At 31.2% G+C, this 9,682-nt stretch overlaps 1 pseudogene; it reads left to right on the forward strand.

Moving 5' to 3' along the window:
- The first annotated feature begins 5,253 nt into the window (after positions 1-5,253).
- LOC124363594 overlaps positions 5,254-9,682 on the forward strand; it is a 59,242-nt pseudogene continuing 54,813 nt past the window's right edge.

The raw sequence follows: 9,682 nt of genomic DNA on the forward strand, positions 1-9,682 counted from the left end.
AATAGCAAGTCAGGATTATCTTACATAATGACTAGTAGATTGACGCAAGACCTACTTGAAAGTTTTTTAGTAAATCCGTGGTACCGTAGTGTTTGCAGACACCCAAGCAACAGAAGCAATATCACGAATAAAATTTTGCTTTCTAATAAAATGCCCAGGCCTTCGTCGAAAACCAACATTGAATCAGAAGGTGTAATCAATGTAGACGTGTATTTGACGGCAGAACTTATCTAGTCGGCTTTCTCTGAAGATGAACTTTTAGAAACGAATGTCCCAGTCAACGAGATAGAGAAGAATGAAGTTGACCTGTTAAAACGAATATGAGGATGGAGATCGAAGTGAAACCGAAAATGCGCATTCAGAAAAGAGTTGGCCGGAAGAAGAAGCGCTTTCTTACGTAGCTGGTTATGTTGCTTACAGGGCAAGGAAAGTAGACCCATCACTGGGAAAAAATGAGTAGAGATCTACGTCATGAACACTTAGATGACGAAATCTGGATTAAAAGTTTATCTCACGGAAAATTAACTGTGCCTTCAGAGGATTGGAAAAAAACAATTAAAGAATTTGAAAAAGTATTTTTAAAGTTCCACGGAGAAGGAAATTCTTTTTCAAAACAAAACCGTGTTATAGCCAATCTGAAGAGTATTTTAACTGAAAAGTTCCCTAATGTTTGCAAGCAAGCCATAAACGTGTATGCCAGAGTGAGAACTTTTATTAGATTAGGAACGTTAATAGTAACTTAGAATGCAAGAGGAAACAGCATAAAAAAGCTAAGAAGTGGATTCAATCAAAAAAGACTGAAGAACAGTGTTGAACTAGATAAATGAGTGCTGTAACTATTAAGTGGTATCAATCTATTAAACATGCATAATTGTAGTTTTAGGCATTGACGTCTTAAACAAAACAGTAAACAGATAATGCTGTAAAATGAACGAAACTAATTTTATTTGGACTTGCAATCTTTTCGTCATTGGTTCTACTAGACATTTACATTGCCTAAAGTAAGTTACAAAATATTTTCAAACATATCCATAAAATTATTTAAATAGTTATTATCCAATAAGATGTGTGCAAATTGAAAAAAAGTAGGTTTCCACGGATATTTTTTTCTTTCTAAAATTAATCTATTATTCATTTGAATAGAAAAGCCTAAGGGAACATTAATAATATTTTATTCCAATTCTTCCAATGAAAACTTATAGATAAACTAATTTACTAAAACTTTGCCCGCTAAAAGTTTGTTTAAAAAAAAAAAAAAAAAAAAAAAAACGCTTTTTAAACTTTCAATGTATTGCATTTCGGAGTTCAAAACACGCCTTTTTGTGGTTGTACAATTTTCAAATCGACATAAACTTAAATATATTTATACTGCTAGTTTCAGCAGATCACACAATTTAAGAATATATAAGGATGTCCTTAATTATATTATTCTACTGATGTGTAATAGGGTGTAAACCATAACACTCCCATAGTGGCAAGCGGGTAGACGCGGCAGACGTCAGGTTCGTGACGTATGCGGTCACGTGACCAGGGGGTCACGCCTGCAGGTAAAATGGTGCAGCCCTTGATACTAGGCCCTGCAATTTTCCTAAGTTTTCATTCAGCCTGCATTTTAAATTTCATTATTTGAAAACTCTCATATCATAAAGAGTTTTTTCTTTAATTTTTAAAACAACTGTTTTTCTGTTTAACACAATTACTTGAAAAGGAGAGTTTTCTTTATGTTCCTAAATCCGTATTTAAAGTTATTAAAGCTTTTTATATTTGTTTTTAAAATTTATTCAATTTATTCCAACATCATACTGTGTTAAAAGTAAGTTAGATGACAAAAAATGTTTATTACTTTAAAATTAAAGTTTAATCAATTTAATTATACAACTTTATTACGAGATTTAACTAAGATAATTTAAATTAGAATATAAATTATATTAGATACAAAAAATATGTAATTGGATGTGAAAGTTATATGGAATTACTTATATTGCAATACGCAAAGCCATAGCTACCACAAAAATTATAATATTAAAAAATTTAAATTTCTAATATAAAGAATATTATAATTAATCATACATATCATTGAAGTCTTATATCTCGTTTTATTTACTGATATAGAACAAAAATATAAACTTGTTACATTTTACAGTTCACAAAAAGACATTGCAATACTTAATAATGAGGCATTACTGCAAACATTAAATTTATAAGAGTAGGTATGAAAAAGGTTTTGACCTTCAGAACTTGCATCACAGGTTTGGGATTATTGTATGATTTATTCAAAAGCTATGTATATTCTTTATAATTTTCGGGAAAGTTTCTACATATTTCGATGTTAATAAATGCACTATAAAATTCAAAGTTACAAGATTAAAATATAGGTATCCTTATTATATAAACAATATTATCTCGTATTTTAAATTGATTTAAATATGGTGTAATGAAATCTACAACTATGTGTGAAAGTTATAGCATTAAATATAATTTAAAAACAAAATAAAAAACGTAAAGATATTTTCAAAATATAATGGAGGGGAAATTGACTTGAGACTATTTTTATGATAGAAAATATTAATATTTGTATGCCACTATTATTCTTTTAGTCATGTTAAATTTATTATTAAAAAAATTATATAATTACTCTAACTTTATCTACGGGGAGAACAATGTAATATTCGGTAATTTAATTCAGTTTAAACGGAAATAAACTTTCCCTCTAACCTCTCTTACTCTTCAGCAGGCAAGAATAACAAAAACAAAAATCCGTTAATTACTGTTTGGAACTTGACTCATCAGTCACTCCAGCCCGACAACTTTTTACACTAAGGAAAGTTTATCAACTTTAATAAAAAGAATCTTTTCCATTTTTCGATAAATCGTGAATATGTATGTTAGAGAATCCGCAAAGCAAGTTTTGAAATCGTTTGAACATTCGAAATGTCATATTAGTAATACAATACTTTTTAAGCTTTTTGGGTAAATAAATTACGTTTTGTAGTTAAAAGAAGCAAAATGATTTGCCTCTTACTTCAAACTAAAATATACGTGTATTTATAGCTACGTAAAGTTAATATCACGTACAAATCAAATCATATAATAATTTTTATTTAAAAAATTTAGTTAAATTTCCTCATTTTTTATATGAATGTTAATTATAAATATATATGACTCACACCACTGAATGCAATTCTTGCGTTATTGTTTTGAGTAAGACAGTCAAATATTCTGTTAAAAAAATTATTAATTTTTTTTAAATAATGTAACAAAGAGAAGAAACACAGTAATATTTTTTGTGTTATTCGCGTTTGTGTCTTAGTTTATATTAATTTCTTCATAGTACAATTATATGTTTAATTTTTTATATTTAAAACTGTAAACCACCATTCCCTTCAATATTAACATATTATTACTAGTTATTTGAAATAAAATATAATATGAAGCAACACACTTATACCACTAAACGAGATCTAAGGGCTAATTCCAGGAAGGTTTGAAGTAGTGAATGCGGTGAGGTTCCCAGGTGTAACCCTTGATTACTTTGCTTTGCACTCTGGTCACGGTTTGTTACGGTAAATCGCCTCCATTCCTCCAGAATGCTGCCTATATGTATAGTACAGTATATGTTATTGGGTTTAAGTTGTTAAAAATCTAATAGTCGTTACACATTGTAATAGAAAGTTATGAATGAAAATTACAAATATTTAACTCTGATAACATGTGAATGAAAAAATGTTGTCTCCCGCTAGTTTCGTGATAAACAAAATCCATCTTAGGTCTGATTTCACGCACTATAAATTTATAACTTCTAGGGGATAGAAATTTGGTGTGGAATTTCAGACCAAAATATCGTAATATGTCGACTGTAGAAATGGTTAGTACCAGTTCAATGGAAAATTCCAGTTATATCTGTAAAAAGTGACTGATTACAACAAGTCTTACGAGTTATAACAATATTTGTGTCATGTGAGAGGGTTGAAAATATTGTCATTCGTTGGGTTGAATTTGATATTATATTATTTTTATAGACTATTATCACTAAAATAATATATATATATATATATATATATATATAGGTTGTTTTAGATATAAGGAAAGAAATGATACCATTTTATTCTTGTATGTCTTACTTGATAATCTATATGATTTCTTAAATTTATTTAAAACATTTTTGGGCCTCAATATCATTGAACAGGGATTTGGTTCACTACCATAAAACATTTAATTGTAAATTGTTTAAAGATTAAAAATAAATGAGCATACCCTGTCTATCCTAAAAGCTACCATAGTAATGATTCAGTAATTTTAATCACTATGATCAGATGTGTACGTAGATTTAGTCATAACTTATTTAATCAAGGCTTGATCTTGAAAATATTAACACTATTACACTTAGAAAAGCAGCAACTGTTTTATATCAGTATATAGGACTCGAAAGATTAAAGGGCAGGTGCATAGTTTAGAGTTAAAACCGATCTGGAAATGAATACGCAGGTCAATTCTTAGTAACTCGAAAAAAGGATCTAAAATGTCTCTTGCATCTGATAGGACGCTACGCAATGTAAACTTATTTCTTATAACAGGGAACAGAATACTAATAGTTTTAACTACCATCTGGATGGCTCCCAATTGGAGAGGGTCCTGGAGATTAAGGACTTTGGAGATAGTTTCTCCAGCAGTCTCCCCTTTTAATAAGCAACGTTTTCTTAAATTGTGAGTAGATGTAACAAAATGCTTTTCTTTATTGTCCGTTCAACGAGGGGAATAAAAAATACATTAGTAATCAATTTGCTATTCTGTTCCCTCATAAGACAGGTATGGTTTCCCGTACTGTAAAGTCCTCATCTCCATCGCCCTCATCATTAGTACTAGCCTGGGTCTCCCCTATGACAAAGTCAATATACTTAAACTATCAAAGGAACTGGAACTCACTTCCTAAATGCCCGGCGCCGAGTCAATGACATGCTGCTGATGCGTAAGCTTTTTAAGATGTGAAATCTTTTGTGCAGCACTACTGCAGTTAACATCTCTGAAGTACCAGTTGAAAAAATATCCAGAGGGCTCTTAGGTAGATGTCATGGATCTGATGGGCTGTTGTGTCTTCAGTCTGGGGTGCACTCCAAGTGGCATAATTATAATTAGTGTCGTGTAAAATTGAACACCCTCATGCGTTTTATTGCCACTGTGAATTTCACCCACGGAATTTATGTTAATGTTATTGTATTTATTGTTATTGAATTAGCTTTGTGTCATTCAGACTCCATGACGTACGCGTTGTGTCCTGTTGGGCAGATGGTACAGCATAACATTTGGGGTTTTCTTGAACTTTGTAGCCTACTTGATAGTACAGGAACCCGGGTCAATATAGCCAGCAATGATCTGGCTGCCCTATCAGCCAGCGAAAATCCCCCTGGTCGTAGTAGTAGTTCAGGTCGTCGACAGGAGGCCAAGGCTGCTGCTTATCAGGACTGCCTGTTTTTTGGGGCAGTAGGCTCACACCCAACGTTGGTGGTAAGCTGCGCATATAACCTTTGCTGTCGGTTTATTTTCAAATAAATATATCCCAAGTCTTGTGAACATATAAGCTGGCAAGCTTTTTTTGTTGTAGTAAAATAATCTGTGTTCGAATTTTATTCGGATTTTTCATTATTTGTATAAAAAGTATGTTAATAAATAAATTTTTAAATACGCTTCGTAGGCCATTCTAGTTATTTTTGTAGTATTTAATTAAAAATTCTATTAATTAATAAAATATCTAACGGAGTGAATAGTTATTTGAATGGTATTGTTGTATTGATATATAATTGAGTGTATGGTGCCGTTACGTTATGAATTGCTGCCATTTCAGGTCTTCCTGCAGCACATACCAACGTAAAAACTTTAAAAGGAAATTATTTCGTATGTTTCCAAAGTTCTACGCAAACATTTACACAAATTGGCTCACATACACGAGTCTGATTGCTGTTTATTTTTTTTTCTTTAAAATAAATAAATTACGATACAATTAAAATTAACAAGCTATTTTGCTAATCTATTACAGCAATTTCAAAAACAGTAATTTGCGTCTTAAAATACAGTAAGAATATATCTTTATAGGTTTTACTAAATTAATGGTATTTATTTATAATCTTTTAATAATATTTTTAAAATCTAATCTCACAATAATCTCAAACAATAGCAGTAAGCGAAGTTGTTACAGAGTCGCTGACATTGTTCAAGGACCCATTACCTGCCGACGAAAATGGAGCGGGTAGGTAATGGTGCTGCCCTTCATAATTAGTTAACTCGCTATACCTTCTCTATTACCTGGATTAAAGCTCTAATTTAAATTGTACATATTATTAGTAATTAATAAAACTTCAAAATTTCATTTAAAAACTAGTATTTGACGGAAACAACAGGATTTTTCCGGACATTAGCCATCGTTCAGTTCACGTCTCAAAGAAGACCAAACATTAAAGGATAGAACTAAACTTCCCGTGCCAGTAATTATGGAACTGTTAGAACTATGCACTCAATGCAATTATTTTGAGTTAGAGGGTAAAATTTACCGTCAAGATGAGGGGATGGCAATGGGTTCTCCACTGTCTCCTATTTTCGCCAATGTCTTTATGGAGGAATTCGAGCGAAAAGCTTTGGCTTCAGCTCAGTTCAAACCGAAGATTTGGTGGAGGTATGTGGATGATACCTTTGTTATTTTTTCTCATGGAGACATTGAATTAAATAATTTTTTGAATCACATTAATAGTATTTCTCCTTCCATCCGCCTCACAATGGAAGTGGAAGTCCAAAACAAGCTTCCCTTTTTGGATGTGTGTGTATTAAGAGATAGGGATGTCCTTAAGACAACTGTTTTTCGAAAGATAACACACACAGGAAAATATTTAAATTATCAATCCAACCATCAAAAATCTGTCAAAGAAGGAGTAGCCTACTCGTTGTTTGATAGAGCAAAGAGCTTGTGTGCTCAGATAAAGATGGACTAAAAGAAGAATTTAAGAAAAGTGAATCGGATCTCAGAAGCAATGAATACCCTCAACTAGTAATTAATAAGTGCAAACGAACCAGAAGAATCATTCCTGAGTCAGATAAACAGATTTTTGAAAAACTTGCGTTTATGTCAATCCCTTATGTGCCGGGATTATCGGAGAAAATTAGAAGAGTAGGTAGAAAGTACAACATTAGAACCGCGTTTAAAACACACAACACTCTTAGACAGTCTCGTAAAAACAAAACCAAAAAATGGCACACAGGATTCCAAAAACTGTGTTTACAGTATAAAATGTAGCTGCAATAGGGAATACATAGGCGAGACAAAAAGACCACTAAACGTAAGGATAAAAAGAACACAAAGAAAACACGAGAAAGGGTTTCACAGAAAAGTCAAAAATTGCACACCATTGTTGGTCCGAAGACCATCATATGAATTGGGATGAAGCCCACATAATACATCGGGAACCACATTTCTTCAAAAGGAAATTAATTGAGACAACATACATTAAATTGGCAGACCAACCAATCAGTCAACCATCAGTCGAGATTAGGCCGCTTTGGTTGCCAATTCTAAAAAATGAACTAAAGAGAAAACCAAAAGTATCAAACGGATCGGATATTTGTAATAAACCAATGCGGAGTCACAATATGGTTTTAAGAAGTTCATCTCGCATGAACCAATAATAACGAAAGGGCCCATTCCTGTTCCCCTTCCCTTGTATGTCCGCCATGTTGTTTTTTAGCCAGCCGTCACGATTGCCATTGGCTAGTCCCTCTGGTCAGTCGTAGGGTGTCAGTAGACGAGTGAAGACGCATTGTGACCTGTATTCCGTAGTTTACTTTTAATGATTAGTGTTTTGTATAGTTTTGTATTAAGTGCATGTCTTTAGTGTTAGTGAAGTTGACAACAACATGTAGGTTGTGATTCCTGATTTAGGCGTGCCACAACGCTTTAGTAAGATTTGTTTATTTTAACTTAGTTTGAATTATGTATTAGGTTAGTTCTTTACCTGAAGAAGAGATCAGATTACAGATCTCGAAACGTAGTGTTACTGTTTTCTTGTTTCACTGAACGATTGCAAATGTCCGGAAAAATCCTGTTTCCTTCACAATCCTTCCATCGTCAAAAAATAACCTTTAAACAAAGAATAGTATTTGACGTGTAACTTATATTTCATTTTCATTAGTTTATTATTTTTTGAGTCCTTATACATGCGGCACTATAACATAGTAGTTCGGTTTACATTGAACATAGGTATAAATTTATTTTTGAAGTAAACAAATTTATTTCGATGGTGTAATCAAATAGCATAATTACTCAAATAAGTAAAGACCATCATAAAGGTCATCTAAAAATAAGTTATATATTGATGACTTTGAATGACCTCAGCAAGATAATAAACTCATGGCAGAGACGAAGTTTGTCTAGTTTAGCCTTAAGTTATTCGTTAACAATATGGGGCTCAGTAAAATATTCATACCAGATTAATAATTTTTAACTGGAGAGACTACATATTAGGTATCAAAAATAACCGGTAAAAAGTTTTATCTAACAGACATATACAATGCTGTCTTTATATATATATATATATCCTTATATATATATATATATTATCTTATATATATAAAAACCTGCATCGTAATTACACAAACCCACATGTTATTTCACAGCAAATTATATTATTTCTTGTCGTGTCTACATAGATTACTTTTAAAATTATAAGATGGATGTGATAATTATAACATGTTCTGTATCAAAACATTTATGCTTATTTACTATATAAATAAGGATAAAGACTGTGGCCTTGCAGGGTATTAAACAATTGTGTCAGCAGTATGATTTAATACTATGATTATCGTAGAGCAGTTGAAATTCAGCACAAAACCTAGTTTTTAAAATGTAGTTTTAGGTTTTAATAACATTTTTAAATATGTGTTTTATTTGTACTGCGATGCATTCTTTCGTTATTTCCATCACCGTTTTTGATTAAATTAGATTACTTTTATCAAAATTTGGGTTCAGATGATTCCACTAATTTACTACAAGTGGCCTCTATCGCAAATAAATATTTAATAGTATTTACACAAACTGTGAAATAAAATACCTCAAATTTTTAAGGCATGCATAACTTATACACATATATACTGTAAAAATAAAGTATTCGAGATAAAAATAGGCATACTCTTCTCTAGTTAAGGAAGATAAGAATTTTTCTTATCTAGATAAGAAAAAATTTAAGTTTTAAAGGCTAAAAATTTTACCCAATGAGAAACACGTGTAAAACGTTAATTCCATCAGTCATCTGTTAAATGAATATACCCTTCATCACAAGAAGGTTTTTACGTTTTAATGGCAATCAGACTAGTGCATGCGAGCCAATTTGTGTAAATGTCTGCGTACACTTTGGAAACATACGAAATAATTTTCCTTTAAAGTTTTTACGTTGATATGTGCAAGATACATAAAATGGCACCAATCAATACCATTCAAATAACGTTTAACTCCGTTAAATATTTTATTAATTATATAATTTTTTATGAAATACTACTAAATAAATGGAATTGCTTACAAAGAGTATTTTTAAATGTATTTAATAACCTGATTTTAGTATTATTATTATCGTAATGAAATTGAGAAAATTTATATACATATATAATTTTTTATTAATCTGAAATATATATATATATATATGTATAT

The sequence above is a fragment of the Homalodisca vitripennis genome, chromosome 5 (genome assembly GCF_021130785.1).
Source record: "Homalodisca vitripennis isolate AUS2020 chromosome 5, UT_GWSS_2.1, whole genome shotgun sequence".
In the NCBI taxonomy this organism is placed as follows: domain Eukaryota; kingdom Metazoa; phylum Arthropoda; class Insecta; order Hemiptera; family Cicadellidae; genus Homalodisca; species Homalodisca vitripennis.